The sequence below is a fragment of the Panthera pardus genome, unplaced genomic scaffold, assembly GCF_024362965.1.
Source record: "Panthera pardus isolate Hobbes unplaced genomic scaffold, ASM2436296v1 HiC_scaffold_8, whole genome shotgun sequence".
NCBI lineage: Eukaryota > Metazoa > Chordata > Mammalia > Carnivora > Felidae > Panthera > Panthera pardus.
The window spans coordinates 59025331-59043138 of NW_026527013.1; the positions used below are offsets into that span (position 1 = coordinate 59025331).

The following is a 17808-nucleotide window of genomic DNA, read 5'->3' on the forward strand; positions in this document are numbered from 1 at the left end:
CCCCCAGGTGGTCTGGGGTTGACCACAGTCTCCACCATCCCCTATAGTCTCCCCCCCCCCCACATCCTTTGTGTCACCTCCTGGCCCCTGCAGGCAACTGAGTTTGTAAGTCCCGAATTCAGGCCTCATCCACTATTAAACCCAGTGCGTGCGTGTGTGGGTGTGCACGTTAGTGTGTCGGTGAGGTGCTCGTGCATCAAGCTGTTATCCCCACTGAGCCACAGTGTACTGAATTCGCGATTTCCTTTTGCAGCTTAGCAACTCACCGGAGAGCCGAGAGAGAAGGGAAGGTGTGCTGGTGGGTGAGAAAGAAAACAAAGCTGAGGGCTGGAGGGGCCGGCGAGTCAGGAACTCCTTTTGGCGACCTTGAAAGAGAACATGACATCCTTACCCAGCCCTGGCTTCTGACACACCAGGGGGCCTCCAATGATCTCGAGAGAGTATGCAACATTGGACACGGAGAATTCCCAGTGCAATATGGCTTCTAATTCGCTCTGATTATAAAACACAAGCGTCTGCCCTTCCTCTGCGGGTGTGCTGGGGCCTCAGCTAGGTGGTCTGCCCACCTCGGCCCACCCAGGCATCCGGTGCCTAGCGGAGGTGGGAGGCAGGGGGATGGGGATAACGCTGCCTTCTCATCTCGGGCTTGCACCGGCCAGACCCTGGAAGGCCAGTCTTCCCTGAGCGCCTCAGCCCCACCCCACATCTTAGGGAATCTCAGATCTGATCGTGAGGGAGTCAAAGTCATCTGCTCTGCCAGCCTCTGTCCCCAGAGTGCTTTCAGTACTCTTTTAGGGATCACTTTCTCTCTCCACAGAGTCACTCAAGTTGCCTGCCTAATTATCTGTCTTCCGCAGCTCAGTGCAGCCCTTCAAGGTGTCTGTGTATCTCTGGGCATCTCTATGACCCCAGAGTCCAACATGGGTCTTCTTAAATGGCCCCACAGCCCCATCCTTGAGAGCTGGCCCTGGACGCCCTCCAGAGTCTCCACAGGCCCCTTCCAGACTCCACTACCCTTAGCTGCCAGCTAGGGTCCGCCACCTGGTTTGCCAATGCTTGGCCCTGCGCTCGTCCCCTCCTGCCGGGTGACGCTAACTCCCCACACCTGCTCTGGCCAGTCCCCCCGCCCCCAGCAGCTCAGTCACCCGCCAAACCCACGGTTCCCTACTGCCAATGGCCTCCCTCAGTTCCCAGAATCTTGACAACAGGGGAGGAGCTGCCCCGATGGGAGGGGTCAGGTGGACACGTGACTATGAACTCAGGAGGAGGGAACCCGGAAAAGGCGAAGGCTGCGTGGCAAGGCAGGAACCCCAGCAAAGCAGCCAAAGAGGGCAGCACCAGCCTGTTGCCAGCCGTGGACACCTGCTTGGGGTGCCCACTCTCGGTGCTCGTGGCCCAAGTAGAATTGACCCAGCCCCACTTCCTGACCCATCCACGCCTGCTCAGTCAGACTGTCCCATACTCCTGACCACAGTGACCAGCTGAGGATTTTCACACTTAGCTCACTGGGAACCCTCTTTAGGACCTTACGGCAACTATTAAGAATGAGACACCTTCCCTCTTGTGGAAGGCTGTCACCCTGAAGTTACCAGTGGTTCTCTTGGCTACTACCTGGGGAAAGCCTGCCTGAGAACGAATTGAACACAGAAGAAAGCAGACCCAAGAGGTGGAGAGACATCATTTGAGCACCTGGATCCAGCCATGCCTGAAGCCAAAATCATCCTGTACTTCTCGTTACATAAGCCAATAAGTTTTCATTTTTGTTAGAGCTAGCTTGCATGTTCTGTCACAATCCAAACAGCCCTGAAAAGATACAGGTTTTATTCTAGAAGCTGATCAGTAGGTAAATCCAAATCCAAACTAAATAGCTTAGTGCATGGGCTAGATGGGCAACGGGTACTAAGGAGGGCACTTGTTGTGACGAGCACTGGGTGTTGAATGTAAGTGATGAATCACTGAATTCTACTGAAACCAAAATTGCACGTGTGTGAAATAACTAAAATTTAAATTAAAAATTTTTAAAAACCTAACTAGTATAGTGATTCCTCAAAAACTTGAATGTAAAAATACCATATGACCCAGCAATCCTACTTCTGAGTGTAGACTGAGAAAAATTGGAAGCTGGAACTCAGATATTTGTACACTCGTGTTCATAGCAAATTATTTACAATAGCCCAAAGTAGCATTATTCACAAAAACCAGTATCCGTGGAGGGATCAATGGGTGAAGAAAACGTGGTCTATTCATACAATAGTATATTATTCAGCCTTAGAAAGGAAAGAAATTCTGACACACGTTACAACATGGATGAACCTTGGGGACATTGTGCTTAGCGAAATAAGCCAGTCACAAAAGGAAAGACCGTGTGATCCCACTTACACGAGGTCCCCACAGTGGTCAGATTCCTAGAGACAGAAAGTAGGATGGTGGGTGTGGGGGGACTGGAAGAGGAAGAGGATGGGGGAGTCCGTGTTTACGGGGACGAGATGCAAGATGAAGAACGTTCTGGAGATCGGTTGCACAACAGTGAACGTACTTGACCACACCCTTAAAAATGGTTAAGACGGTAATTTTATGTGGTGTATATTTTTACCACAATTAAAATTTTTGGAAAAACAATAAGTAGACGGTATATCTTCATTGAGATAAACCCAAGGACACAAAGAACTACGCAAGGTAAAATAGAAATCATGTAAACAAATTTACGGAGAAAAACATGGCCCTCCACCGGGCTGCAGGATGGGGAAGCTGGGAGTATCCATCTACCAGCTCCTGGCCTTTGTGGACTGAGGGTTGCTCCAGGGGCACAGAATCCATGAACTTCCAGGCTGCTAAGCTCGTCTGGGGAGAGGGACCTCAGGAGGGAGACGCAGGTGCTAGAAGCAGTAAGCAGTCAGCGTGTGTGTGTGCAGGACCAGGCATCCCAGCCCCAGGTCCAGGCAGAAGGACATGAGCCAAATCCACACATGACACTTTGCTCCCTCAAGCACTCTTCTTGAGAGGCTTCGGTGCCTCTCGCCACTGCCCAGGTGAGGAGCCAGGCTCAGGGAGGTTGAATGACTTTCCCCAGGTCACACAGTCAGGAAGCCACAGGCTCAGGGTCTGACCTCAGCCTCCATGCTGTGCTGCCCCAGCAGATAAAGGCTCTGGTTTTAGGAAGAAGGACCTGGGGTGGGCCACCAGCACTGGCCTCTGTCATTGTTTTGGCCACAGCCTCGTGGCACAACCACAGAGCTACCCCAGCACAGACCAGCGTGGCTCAGAGGCATGCCAACTGGGAAAAGGAGTTGGAGAATCCACAAGGAGGTGGGTTTCAAAAGAGGGCAAGTCCAGAACACTGATTTTGTTCTCGCTGCAGCCAACGGATCAGAAAATTACAACCCAGCAACCGTGATCCAAACCGCCACCCTCCGTGAAGGCACAGACCCAGCACCCCCCTGAGGAGGGTCAGCTGGCCATCCCGTGGTGGCCGTGGGAGGCAGCCCAGGTGAACCAGGCTCACCAGGCTTGGCAGGGCTCCTCCGAGCAGCACTTTGTTTTTAATTAAAGCGTGCCAACCTTGGGGTGTGGCCAGAGAGGTCAATGCTTTAAAGGTTCCCAGGCAGGCTGCAATTAAATCTCTCTCCTGCCGTCTCTCAAGGCTCTTTGAGACAAAGAGAGCCACACAGCAGCTCTAGGAGGTAACCTTCCCTCCCACTGAATTGGGCAGTAGCGTGAGGGAAAGGGAGTGGGGAAGCTCGGTGTCACCCACTCCCACCCAGGGCAGGGCAGAGCCACTGTGCCCCAGGCCCAGGGGAACAAAAAGGGCCAACTCCAGCCTCAGCACTTGGCCGGCCATTTCTGGGGTAGAATGTGGAGATGCAAAGGTCCTGGGGTCTGGCAGGAGTTCAGACTTAACGTGAAGGCCAAGCCAAAAGCTTACCCTCAGACTTAGGGTGGCAGGTGATTGTTCTGGAGTGAAGGCTAGGATCTGTTCCGTTGGGAGGGAGGGGACCCACTCTTCAGACTCAGGCTTGGGCATTCAGGGTGGGTGGTGACTGTAGTGCTGTGTAGGCCCCTTGGGTCAGAGGCTGTGCTTAGAAGGCCTGGCCCTCCACCTGTGCCCCCCTGGCCCAGCAGGAGCAGGTGCACTGAGATTTCCCTCACTGCTCCCTGCACCAACTCCCTGGCCTGCCTCAGGCCTCTGCTGCAGCCAAAACCATAGTCTGGTCCTCCTCACCTGAAATGAGACAAGACTTCATATCCTCATTTTGTCCTGGAAAAAAACAAAAACAAAAACAAAACAGTCCTCGAGCACAGATTTCTTTTCAGTTCATTCTACACACGCACACACACACACACACACACACACACACACACTGGCCTCAGGGCCTTTGTACATGCTATCCTCTGCCTGGAACTCTTTCTCCTGACACTTTGCCTCAGATCCCTGCTAAAATGTCACCTCCTTTAGAAAATCTCCCATGACCATCCCTCCCCAAGATGACGTAAAGTCTCCCTTAATAAGCTCAAACACTGCCAGGCATCAATTCTTCCAGCACTTACTAACAATAGTGACCATTTTTAGGTACTTACAGCTTCTCAGGCACTGGTTGAAGTTCCTTGCAAGGATCGCCTAATTAATTAGCTCCTCACAACAGCCCTATGGGGAAGGTAACATTATTGTAGCAGATGGTCACATCAACATAGCCCATCTTACAACACGCCATCGACGTGCAACGACCAGAACAGGCAAACCACGGAGTACGACAGGAGGGACTCTCTGTGTGTCTTCCAAAACTAGGTCCTAGAAGGCAACGTGGCTTATATGGCTTCCACCTGGCACCCTCTGCCTCCCTCTCTCTCTCTATCTCTCTCTCGGACACTCACCCTTGGAACCTGGCCACCTTGTCACAAGGAAGCCCAGGCCATATGGAGGAGGAGAAGTGGCAGGTGGTATTCTGGCCAAAAGCCCTGGCTAGGCCAGCACCAAGCGCCCAGTGGGTTCTTACAAATTACTTTGGCTCAGATACCAGGCACTCTGCCCCCAGAGAGCACACACTTTGAGGGCCCGTGATGGATAGGGACCAAGATGAGGAATGAGAAAAATGGCCAAAAGAGGAAGAGCTGGGCCTGCCCGTCTCAGGAAGGTTTCCCAGGCAGAGAAACAGACGGGATCAAAGTCCTGGCAGTGGAGAGGGCACAGGGCGAGGAGTGAAGATGAAAGAAGAAGGTGCAGGAGAGATGAGCAGGCTTGAGAGCCGGGCTTTCATCCTGAAGATGTTGGGATCTGTTGGGGGTTTATGCAAGACCTGTCACCGGGAGGATCTGAAGCCATCATGACTAAGATGGCTGAAGGTGAGAGTTTTACTGGGATATAACGTTTTTAATGGGGATCGAACCCTCAAGTAAAAGAAATGAAGCTCTAATGGTGGAATGTCAGGCATCCACTTGAGAAGTTTCTGGGCAGGGAGTTCTGCCAATAATCCTAGAAAGCACATAATGTTGGGTTGACACAAAGTGCCCCTCAGACATGTCTGCAGACTCCTTAGCCCTGCTCCCAACGAGAGGCGGGCTCTATGCCCCTATGCTAGACGGGCTTGGGATTGACTCAACCAATAGAGTGCAGCACAGCTTCGGACTTGCGGTCAGGAAATGCTGGAGCCCTTGCTTACAGAGCACTGAGACTCTACGTAATGGTCCAACCACCTAGGCCACCGTGCGGTGAGGGACTCCAGGCCACGTGAAGCGGCCACACAGGCAGCCCCAGTCTTCCCCCGCACGACGTGTGCCTGAAGAAGCCTCCAGATGAGTCGCCCCAGGTTCAAACTCTCCAGCTGGGGCCAGTCGTTACGGAGCACAGGCCCCATGTGCCCTTCTGGCATTCAGATCCAGACTCTGGGAACGGCAGGGGGTGGGGGGCACCAAGGAGAGCAGACCAGACAGGGATCTGTGCCCGTGTTGCCTCGCTATGCCCCCCAGCGCACGGGACCAGACTCAACCTGCTTGTGGCTTTAATTAAAGCCTTCTGGGAACTCCTGTGGTGGTCCCTGCATAGACAGCCCCTGACTCAAGCACTCACTGGCCCATCTCACAGATGAGGAAGCTGAGGCTCAGAGAAGAATGTGACACGCCCAAGGCCATGTGGCTGGAGTGCTGGGGCTGAGACGGTAGCCCCGCCCCCGCCCCTGCCCTTCACCTTGAAAGAGGAGCTGCCTGGGCGCAAAGTGCTGCCCAGCCATGCCTCTTTACTCCCTCACCACCCCCAGCCCCTTCCTCCCTTCCTGCTTCCCCCCGCTGCCCCAAACTCATCACCTGCGTGGCCCCTAGCCCCGGCTGCCTGGAGCTCTGCCCCTCAGGCACATCTTTCAAGACTCTCCTCCTCCAGGGAGCCCTCTTGGCCCGCAGGCTGGGTCAGGTCACAGCAGGGACCACCATCCACCCTGGGTTCTAACAGGCTGTGTGCACTTGTGTGTGCCCCGACCCACCGCACCGGCTCAGGCATTCCTGGAGGGCGGGGACGGAGACTTGTGTCCACCTCAACGTCCCCAGCCCAGCCTGGAGCTTGGCACAGAGTAGGCCACCGGGAGAATGAGTCAGAGGCCCCAGCGGACCACGGGGCCAGCCACTGGGGTCAAACACTGCCCTCGGGCCTTGGCAGAAGCTAAGGTCCATCACGGATGGAGCTAGCCGGACCTCCAGAGGCACAGAGAAGACTTGAGAGAGAGACAGACACTCACGGGCTTCTGGGGTGTCACTAATCAATATAAATGACGCCACTAACACGCAGAGTGGTGGCAACGCGTGGATGTGTGGACGGACCACATAGAAACAAGGAGGCAGGGAGTCGGCTTCGAGAGGCCACTGGCGCTGTGGGCAGAGGGTGCTGGCAGCCCACGGGAAGGGGACATAGGTTCAAGGGGGAAGGGGCTTAGCCTGTCGCCTCTGGGCCAGGACGAAGGCCAGGAGGAAGGGGCAGCCGCCTGGGGCTTCGGCAGGGCGCTCAGAGCTCCCCCGGACCTCCATCACCTGCTCCATCACCTGGAGGTCAGTGTTCTGCCTGGCACCGGGGCCACTAGCAGAGGCAGCCCCTTGATGTCACCGCCCCTGCTCAGCACACAGATCTACACCCGCCCAGGACTCACAAGGACCAACAAGACATTGAGAGGGTGAAAGGGAGTGAGTTTAGAGGCCACACCTTCCCCAGGGCCTCGATGTGCTCAGGGAAAGCGGGAGGAAAGGAACCAGCCATGTCTTGAGCCACCTGGGCACCTGGAGTGGGGGCAGGGTGGCTTCCCCAGGGACCCCGGGGCTCAGGAGAGACGAGGACCACGTGAGGTGTCTGCGCCTCCCTCCTCAGTTCTGGGCACCCCACTGCTCACAGAAGCATCGAGAGCCCTCTGTGTTCAGAGGTTAAGGACTGCAGGTCCCACGCCCACAGGGCCAGCCCCCCTACACCTTAGCTGGCATCCCAGGTGCCGGGCCCTGCGCCACTGCTCCCGTGGCTCAAAGGAAGCCAGAAATTAGGACTCGTGTGAAATACACAGATGTCTAAATGTTAGCCCCAAATTACAGACCAACAAAACATGAGGGTCGGGGGGTAAGGAAGAGACAATGGTGTCCAGTCACCAGTTCACAGTCTAGGACTCAAGGATGACCATCCCGGCATGTGAGGCTCAGAGGCTGAACCAAGGATAATGACCCCAGTGGAGGGAGGAGACCCCTGCATTCGAGGGGCCCATCCCCCATCAGGTGACAGTCCCAGGGGGCTGTGCTGCAGCCCCAGCACACAGCCATAGTGACCAACCACACTGGCACAGCCCTGAGCTTGGTGCCTCACTTAAATGGGTAAGTGCCGTCAATAGCCCCCCTTTTGCGGATGAAGAAGCAAAGGCACAAAACACTCAAGTCAATTGCTCGGAATCCCAGCTCCCAGAGACAGGCACCTTTCACTGAGTAGCTAGCAGCTCTCAGGACTCAGAACGAGCAGCTCAGGCACAGAAACAGCCTTTTGCCCGCGCCTGTGTGTGTGTGTGTGTGTGTGTGTGTGTATAACACATGCTTTGGGGAATGACTACCTGCTGAATCCCCATTAGAGATGCCTGGTCTGAAAGGAGACGATGGGCTTGAGCACAGAGAAGCAGCAAAGCCCCCACCACATTCCCCTGGGCTACTCCTGAGACCCTCCCAATTCCTCCTGGGACCCCTACTCCACCAGAGAAGGGGGAGCCCCCCGGAATGACTGAAGTGGACTTCCCATCCACCTTTTCCCAGGCCAGATTCAATCTGACTTTACAAAAATTAACATTGGGCGCCTGGGTGGCTCCGTTGCTAAGCATCTGACTTCGGCTCAGGTCACGATCTCGCTGTTCGTGAGTTCAAGTCCCACATCAGGTGAGCACAAGCCCTGCTCTGGGTAAAAACATGAGCCCCACTTTGGATGAGCCCCGCTTCCCTCTCTATCTCTCCCTCCCTCTCTCCCTCTGCCCCTCACTCACGACCTCTCGCTCTCTCTCTCTCTCAAAAAAATAATAATAATAATTAACATTTGTTTCTCAACCCGCATCATAGTGTTTAACCGTCGCAACAATGTGACAGGGGAGGGAAGTCTGTCATCATCCCCACCCCGCAGCTCCAGGCTTCAGGGCACAGCGGTGGACTGAGCTGCGGCTAGAGAAGGATCCCATGCCTCAGCGGCAAGCTGGGAGCAGAGAGGTGGGTCCAAGGCCACCACCAGGGCCAGCATGGGGCAGAGGGGTCAGAGGCTTACAGAAGCCATATACCCAACGCCACTCGGGCTGGTATGACCAACCCAGATCCTGGGACATCAAATTGGCCTGGCTTAAGCTCTTTTAATAAAATAAAGACCTGGGGGGTGGACTATAAAAGTAATTCACATTCAACACAGCAAATTTGAAAAACAGAGAGAAAAAAAAAAACAAAGAAAATGTTAATTGCCCAAAATAACACCAACGAAAACACACTGTCCACGGTTTGGCATATTTCCCACCTGTTTTCTGTTTTGTTAATTTTTACAGTCAAGATACGACTGGATATATAATCATATAATCAGCTTTTTTTTTTTTAAGGTAAACTCTCATTAGTAGTCTCCCTGTCATAATAATTCATAGGCATCCGTTGGGAAGGATGGTGTAGTGCCCCCCACATGAATTACTGTGCTTTACCTCAGCTGTCCCCTTTAATTGGACCCGTATGTTGCTTCTTATTTTTTTTTGCACTCATGAACAGCCCTGAGATGAACACGATTGCTAAAGATTTTTCTTTCCTTAATTGTCTTTTAAATTAAAAAAACTCTTTGAATGTGGTAAATACTTTAGAGACTCTAATAGAGTACACGGAAGACAGTGAGTGTCTCTCTTGTCCTTGATCCCCTCTCCTCAGTCTCCGAGGCAACCACTGGTACCCAAGCTTTCTGTTTCTGCCAGGATATCCCACGTGCAGGTAAACACAGACATGACCGCGCTCCCTCCGTCTTCCCCACAAACGGCAGCCCACAGCTTGCTTTGTTCAGTTAACAACATATGCCTCAGATTGTTCTTACTGGGACAGGAAGATGAGCCCCATTTACCACGGGGCTAGGGAACACTGCACCCAGTGGGCCAGTGGCATGATGGGCGACTAGCACTCCAGAAAAGGAAAAAGGCTCTGGCTTGTAGCGCTTGCCGATTTTCGTGGTGTAAATACTCCCACTGTGGTGATGTCAGGCCATCGGCAATTTAACAGTTGGCTCGCGATTTCTCCCGGCTATCTAACAATCATCTCTCAAGAGCCAAAAGTGGGCTGGCTCTGATGCAGTGAATACACTGCCTTTTTTTTTTTTTTTTTTTTCTTTTTTTGGTATTGGGAAATTACTGCCTTGTGATTGATTTCCCCGACGAGGACTTTCTGGGTCCCAAAGTGTAAACATTCTTACAGTGTTGATCCACTTAGCAGATTAACACCCAGAAAGGCGAGCCATCGTGGCACGTGTCGCTGTGTGTGTGCACCAGCACTCACCCGGGCTTAGTCTCTGGGCTTTAATCTTTGCTAAGCGGATGTGAGGTATGAGTGTCCTCCTGTGGCTTTAATTTCGCAGTGAAGGCCAAGAAGACCGGCTGCAGGGGTGGCCTTCAGCCCTGCACCCCGCACTGGAAGGGGCAGCCAGGGGAGGGGGGCGGTCTCTGCAGAGACTGGCGGTCCAGGTCCAAATGGCCTTGACAGTTAGGCCTGCCTTTGAACCATAAAGAGGACAATCAAGGCCCCTGGTGGGGTCTCCGATGAGCGTACCAAATACCTGAACTCCTGACTCGACGCGGCGAGGCCGCGCAGGCACGCCAGGCATGGGGAGCAGCGGGGGCCCCAGCACCCAGGCAGAGCCTGAACTCACCCCTGAGTGACAAGAGAAGTCTGGGGGTCCCTCAGTTGGACATCCTGCTTCCCGGTGACAGAATGCCAGCCTCAGGCTAATGAGAGAACAGACCAACTCATAGACCCGGGAGCCAAAGTAACCCCTTTCCCTCTGAGTTTGTCTCCACTTTGGGCAAACGAAGGAGCCTCTTCCCTCAGGGTCAAGACGCCATCAGAGCTTCGGGAACGAGCCTGTAAAAGAGAGGGTCTCTGTCCCAGCAGTTCTGCAGAAATCCCAGAGACAGTATCAATAAGCAGGAGCTCGCGGGGGTGGGGGGGGGTGGGGGGGGGTGGAGCGGGGGGGGCGGGGGGGAGCGGGGGGGGGCAGGGGGGGGGAACACAGTCCCTGCAGCACAAGGACAGCCGGGGTGACCTTTTGGGACCTGGAGTCGGAACAGCCCCCAGAGCTGTCCCATGCAGGGAGATGGCCAGGCCCTCACGCAGGCAGGATGGCAAGCCTAGGGGTGGAGTCAGCCTCTGAGGGTGACACTGAGGGCACCAGCTGACATGGCCCAGAAGCTAAGACCACTTGTCTTGCAAGGAGGGAGCCTGGGGGCACGTTCCTGTCTCCACCTTGGGTGACTGACCTGTAGTCTCCCCTCACTCCCAAGAGTCAGGTGCCTGGATGGCACCCCAGACATGAGAGTGCTGCTATGGGGCTTCCAAGAGCTTTCCAGCACCCCAAACCCCGGCAATGTCCACCCCCCCTCCATCACTGCCCCCCTCAGCCACTCCAGCCCCATGTTCCTTCTATGGTGTCCCCTGCAGCCCACAGGCCCTCAGAAACCAGAGGGCCTGTAGGTGCCCGCCCCGCAGATACCCCCCTGGAGCCCACCCATCTCAAGCCCTGACTTTTAGGGAGGACACGGACTTTGTACTCACAAAAAGTGAGGCTCCCATCCCAGCAGAGCCCCTCCTCCCCTCCCTGAGTCCATTCCCTCCTCTACAGCTGAGAAGACAGGCATGCCCCAGGGCTGGCTGCCAAATCTGGAGCCTGTCCTGATGGCCCAGTGCCCGGGGCACCGGTGGTCACATACTGGAGCCATCTCCCTGCTCCGGCCCGCAGCAGATGGTCCACCTGGGTCAGCATCCTCTACACCCCTGCAGCCTTTGAACGTAGACTCCTCCTGCAAGTTTACCTGACCCCAAGGTCCTGGGGTCCCCAGGAAGCCACATCGGCCTCACCCATTTGACCGTGGGAGGACAGCACACCCCACAGCCCTCAGCCTGGCACAGGAGACGCCCGACAGGGCTTTTGAGGAGCTGGGTGTCAGATCAGAAAGCAGGCTGACCGAGGGCAGCTGCCTGTGGGCTGGTTGCTAGGGAAACCATCAGAGGAGAATTTCTAGGCGTATTGATCAGTGGAGAAGAAAGGCCCCTGGAGAGTGCTGCCTGGAGCGAACCAGGTGGGGAGGGGCGCCAGGAAAGAGACAGTGGGGGTGGTGGCCAGCTCCGGGGCAGAGCTGTTCTTCCTGGGTGAGGGCGGCTCCGAGGCTGACCCTGGCGGGGCCTGGTGTCTTCCCTGGGGTTGGCTCCCTGGGCTCGGTGGAGACAGCGTGAGCCAGTGGAAGGCACATGCTTAGAGCGGTGCCCTGACTTGGGCATTGGTCACGTCGTCACTAAGCCAGGCTCGGTGCCGTGCACGTTCTAAGACTGTGCCATAGACCGCCCACCCCCTGCCAGGAGGACATCGAGCCAAAGTGAACAGGGCCCACGCACGGGTGTGCACGCACACATGGGCGTACACACAGAATGACTCTGTGCAGGGGGGATTTTCATACCCCTTTACAGGAGACAGCTAGTGGCACGTCTTGGGGACGGAATGGGAGGGGCAGGCTCTGCAGAAGGAGGGGAAGGTAATTTGCATCACTGAGCACTTAACACTGGGCCTCCCCTCGGTGTTCACTCTGGCCCAGGAGGCTAGGGCACCGGTCCAGGCCTGGGGGGCCCACAGGGGCACAGATTTCAGCACGGCCCTCAGCACCCCACGCCCTCTGCCTGTCTCAACCTCCGCCATCACGGGGCAGTCATGTCTTCCATGCCATATTCTAATGGCCGACGAGATGCCATCGACAGACCGCAGGCCCTTGGTCTCCACCACCATTCCTGCTAAGTCTTCCCCACTCAGCATGCCCACCTCTGCAGCCAGGAGGATAGTGGGTCCTGACCAACTCAAATTTGGAGCAGGCAAGCTCCAGATTTGCTGGTGCCTGGCAGACAAGGACGAGCCCAGGGACCTCACCCCCGTCCCCCAGGAAGGGTGTCCTAACTGCAGAGGACTTTACGGTTGGCAGACTACCGTCACCCCATGATCAGACTCGGTATCTGCCCCAGCCCCCAGGGCACCCACCTTGCCTCCCACTGCTCTCTCAGCCTGAAAAGACCTCCCTTTCCCCCACCCTCCCCTGCCAGGGCTCTAGGGCACTACCGTGGTCACTGCCTGCCTGGCGTGAAGAGTGACCGTCCCGTGTTCATGACAGCCCCCGACTCCCAGGACATGCAGCTGTCTGCAAGCTGCCTTCAAGCCCAGTTCCAAGCTGGGATTCAGCCTGGCTGTTCAGGGCGCTGTGTTTTCTTGACTCGAGTTAGTCATTCAGTGATGGGCACGTGACCCCGCGGAGCCAAATGCCAATGAGACGCAATTCCGGGGTTTGTGGCAGCTGTGCACGTGCGTGCACTCTCTCTCTTTGACTTGTCATGCGTCACGGCGTGGGGAGAGCTGCTCAGGACTAGACAACACGGAGGGAAGCAGGACCGAACGATGGAGAGACACGGGCGCCCAGGTGGCTCAGTCCGACTAAGTGTCCAGCTTCGGCTCAGGTCACGATCTCACGATTCGTGGGTTTGAGCCCCGCGTCGGGCTCTGTGCTGACGGCTCGGAGCCTGGAGCCTGCTTTGGATTCTGGGTCTCCCTCTCTCTCTGCCCCTCCCCTGCTCACACTCTGTCTCTCTCAAAAATGAATAAACGTTTAAAAAAAAATTAAAAACACAAAGCATGGAGAGAAAGGCCTGGAGACCCCACTCCCCAGCCACACCTAAAGCCTACCTACTCCCCTTCTGCCACGGACCCCATAAATGCCGCTTGTTCTTGGGCCAGTTTGAGTGAGTTCAGTATCGCTACTGTCCCTGAAACAAGAGTTGTGTGTAATGCAACAGCTCGGCACAATTGTCCTCTCTCTGATGAAGCTTCCCTTGATATTTGGATGGAGTTCATCTCTCAAGGCTTCACTCACACCCGCTACAACATTCCCCCCTCCCCCGCCCCATCCTGTTCGTGTCCATCTGCCCCGATGGGTCATCAGTTCCCCAGGGCAGGGGCCACGGCCCCCTTCATCTGTGAAGACACGTGGCCTGGGGGAGGCAGACCTAGGTTCTTCGGCAGACCCACCAGCCTCCAGCTGAGCTGGCGCTCTCCAGCTGTGTGGCCTTGGGAAGTGGCTGAACCTCTCTGAGCCTCCTTTTCTGTAAGAGTCACAGCAAAGCTGTGCTGAGGGTTTGTGGAGAACACGTAGCCCCAGCCAGGGTTTCGTTTTCACGTGTTCATTTCACAACCTCCTGTCTGGCACCTCGCGTGTTCCAGGCACGGTTCTCTGGACAGGAACAAAACCTCGTAGGTCCTGCCTGCCTACGTGGAGCTGACAGTCTGGAGGAAGCAAGAGGTCAATGCGCGAGTGCACACGCAGAGGAAGATCAACGCAGACAGCAGTGAGTGCTGCACACACGAGAGCACAGGGAATGTTCTAGAACAGCAGAGTCCCGTAGAACCTGCTGTAATGATGGAAATGTTCGGTGTCTGCTAAACGTGACTATTGACCGCTTGCGATGTGACCAGTTAGACTGAGGACCAGTGTTTTTTCATTTTATTGGATTTTAAGTTATTTAAATCTGTAAAGAGATGCTTTCATCAGGTAAATATTTTGAACAACTTGGGTATGTAAATCTCCCTTTTCAACAGTACATTTGATCAAATCTAAGTGCAAATCAAGTGCTTCCAGAGAAAATGTAGCTTCTGAAGTGACATGTGCAAAATGTATGAACTATACAATGGATTTCTAAGGCTTACCACAATAAAAAGAATGTAAGAATATCTCATTAATATTTCTATATTGGTTACATATTGAATCATAATATTTTGGACATATTGAGCTAAATAAAATACATCAAAGATAAATTTACATAAGATATATATAGGTAAATATATACATTTAAATTAATTCTTTAATGTGACTATGGTAATGTTAAAATAATATGGGGCTTGCATGATCTTTCTCTTGATGGTGCCTTTCTATAGCATTCTTAGAGAGGGGCAGTGATTAAACTGATGGTCAAAGAAGGCCTCTCTAAGGAGGTAACATTGGACCTAAGAACTGGGGGCATGGAAGGAGCCAGCCATGTGAGACGGCAAACACGACAAGTGCAAAGGCCCTGAGGCAGCACACATTCAGATTATTTGAAGGGTCAAAAGAAGGTAGTCTCCTGAGAACAAGTGAGGGAGAGGGAAAACGCTAGAGGGAGAGAGGGACTCAGATTCTGAGAGCAACTGCCTCAGACATGTGGGTCAGGGCCAGAAGGTGTGGGCTAGACGGCCTTGTATTTCCCAAAGGTGGCCACACCACTGTCCCCTAGGTTCTGCTGCAGTGTGACACTGCTGATCCTCCATGTGTCCCCTCCGCCTGACACTGAGTGTGCCTGTGCCTTCTTCGACCAACAGAGTGCAGTGAAGGTACTGTATCTGTAGCTTCCAGCTGGTCCCCTGCCTCCCTCTCCAGAAGCCCCCTCCCAGCACCCAGCCGCCATGCTGTGAGGAAGGCCAAGGCCCACAGAGAAGCCACGTGTAGGCACTCCTGCTGACAGTCCCAGCTGAGGCCACACCTGACGGAGCAGAAGTGAGCCGTTCCCCGCAGGGCCTGCCCCAAGTCCTAACGCACAGACCCCCGGATCACAACATGGTGATCGTGTTCCGCAACTAGGCTCGGGTGGTTCGTTACCCATCCGGATTCTCCAGAACGCGGGACACGGCGAGGCATTTCAGCTGCATTACAAGCTTCTTCGGAAGCTTTTAAGCACGCAAGACACAGATCTGACTTGCAACGTGCTAAAGGCTACTCTCGCTGCTGTGCAGAGAATGGCAGGGGTGAGGCAGGCGCAGAAGCAGAGAGGCCGGGTGGGAGGCGTAGACGGGCCTGGGTGCAGCTGGAAGCAGATAACGCTCACAAAGCTCTGTTTTGCTGGCGTTACCTCCTTTAACCCTGATGGTTGGGGCCACACAGCCTCGTATCTTCCGGGGAATGTGCTTTGTCCCCACCCCGTCACCCAAGTAGAGAAAGGGCACCACGGGGAAACTAACTGACTAGCCAAGGTCACATGGCTGGTGGCTGGCTGGGAGAGGTATGAACCCAGACAATCTGACTCCAGAGTCCACTGCATTAGCCACTGTGCAGTGCCAACCCCAGGATGGAGAAAGAGCACCGCAGACAGAGCCTGGGGTCAGGGCTCGAGCGACGGCACCAGGCTGGGGGCTGCGAGTCATGGTCCCCGGCTAGACGAGTGCTATTGGGAACCAAGGGACCAGCCAAGAGGTCTTACCTCTCCCTCCCTCTGGCCAGTCTCTGCTTCTTCTTTTTTTTTTTTTAAGTTTTTATTTATTTATTTTGAGAGAGAGAGAGAGAGAGAGAGAGAGCTTGAGCAGGGGGAGGGGCAGAGAGGGAGAGAGAATCCCAAGGAGGCACCATGCTTTCAGCACAGAGCCCAACACGGACTCCATTTCACAAACCGTGAGCATGACCTGAACCGAAATCAGGAGTCAGGCACTTACCCAACTGAGCCACCCAGGCCCCCTGGCCACTCTCCGCTTCTGATGAGGATCCCCGCTATGTCCCAGCCCCACCCTGGCCCTGCCAGAACCCATAGAAGGTCTGGGAGGTTCTCTCCCAGGAAGGTAGACTTAAGTGACCAGAGAATACCAGTAACATTCTCACCAACCTCAGGCTCATCACTTCCTGTCTCCGGGCCTCAGTTTCCCCATACATAAAATGGGGAATGGGTAGAAGAAAAGACCTTCTAGAATCCTTCTCAGCTGTAATGCTTCCAGAAGCAGGAGACCTGAGATCTGGGCTGCTCATCAGGATCCTTGCCCTGGTTCCAGCTGGCTTAAGCAGAAAAGGAGGAATGCACCTGCTCATGTAACTGAAAAAATCCAAAGAGAAGCTTCAGGTGTGGCTAGATCCAGACACTTGCTCAGTGTCACTAGAAACTCATCTTTTTCTCTGCCTCCATCATTCCCATAGGGGATGGCTTGGGTTTCAGGCAGGGTCTGCATGGTCTGGAAGTTTTAGGCTTTCTGTTTTAAGGCCGGGCCTCCCATATCACTTTGGTGCTTCATGACCCATATGTTCACTTAGAGACCAACCAACACCCCCCCACACACCAAGGGATTAAGGTGCTCTTGGTGGTCGGCTTGGTCACATGGCCTGGTTGACAAGGGGATGGAGACTTGCAGCCCCATCACTTGGGGTGGGGGGCACTTTTGAAAGGCGAAGGGACCAATAGACAGCATCTACCTAGGCCCTTCCTCCTCTTCGGTTATCATGAGACTGGGGAGGAGGTCAGGATGGTGTGTGAGGTCACGTGACCAGAAGTGGCCTACTGGCCAGCCAACACTGGCCACCCCAGTACCGTCTGCCACCCCCAGCCACAGGTGCCCAGGGTCTGCACACAGTAGGATCAAAGACGCCCGGTGTGGTGCTTCCTGCTCCACAGAAGCTGCCCAGCTCTGTCTCCTGGGACCCACTAAAGAGATTATGGGCCTGTCTTTTAGCAGAAACCCCAGGCCTCTGGGCGAGCTCCGCTAATCCCGACAAGGATAACAGGCCCCTAATTAATTCTCCGAATCTGATGGCAGCACAAACGCCAGCCAGTCCACCCGCCTTAATGAGTTTAATCGACTGGACTTGATGATTTTATTCGAAACCTAGGGCCGCAAATTAAGCTCTTAAAAATGCACTTGAACTTGATTGGCAGTGGTAATCCCAACAAAGTCTGTTTAATCCTTGGGCAGCCCATGCACCACCGACCGTGGGCTCCAGAGCGCCTGCCGCATGCATGCCGGCTCCTTCCTACCTCAGCTCTGGGCTGGACCTCCCCTGCCTTCCACCTCCAGGCCCACGAGGGGTCCCAGGAGTCAGGAGGCCCCTGCCCCGCCCCTACTGCCCGAAGGTCAGCTCCTACATGCTCTTCAAACCCCAACCCAGCCCACTCCCAGGGAAGCCTTCTCCCACATTCTCCATCAGAGACCAACCCCCTCCCACCGTTGGGTCTGGGGCTGTGTCCTCCTCTCCCCCATCCAGATTCCACTCTAGGGACACTTTGCCCATCACTGTGCCCCAGCCCCCGGTTAGGGCTGTGTGCTGAGTGCTGGCGGTC

General features: G+C 54.8%; 1 long non-coding RNA gene across 1 annotated transcript; it reads right to left on the minus strand.

Annotated features, from left to right (window-relative positions):
• Positions 1–307: 307 nt before the first annotated feature.
• On the minus strand, positions 308–4777 carry LOC109256025 (uncharacterized). The gene is made up of 3 exons (XR_002075472.2): positions 4576–4777; positions 4220–4255; positions 308–365 (listed from the first exon to the last, which is right to left on the minus strand). It is a non-coding gene; the product is annotated as an uncharacterized LOC109256025 (long non-coding RNA).
• Positions 4778–17808: the final 13031 nt, after the last annotated feature.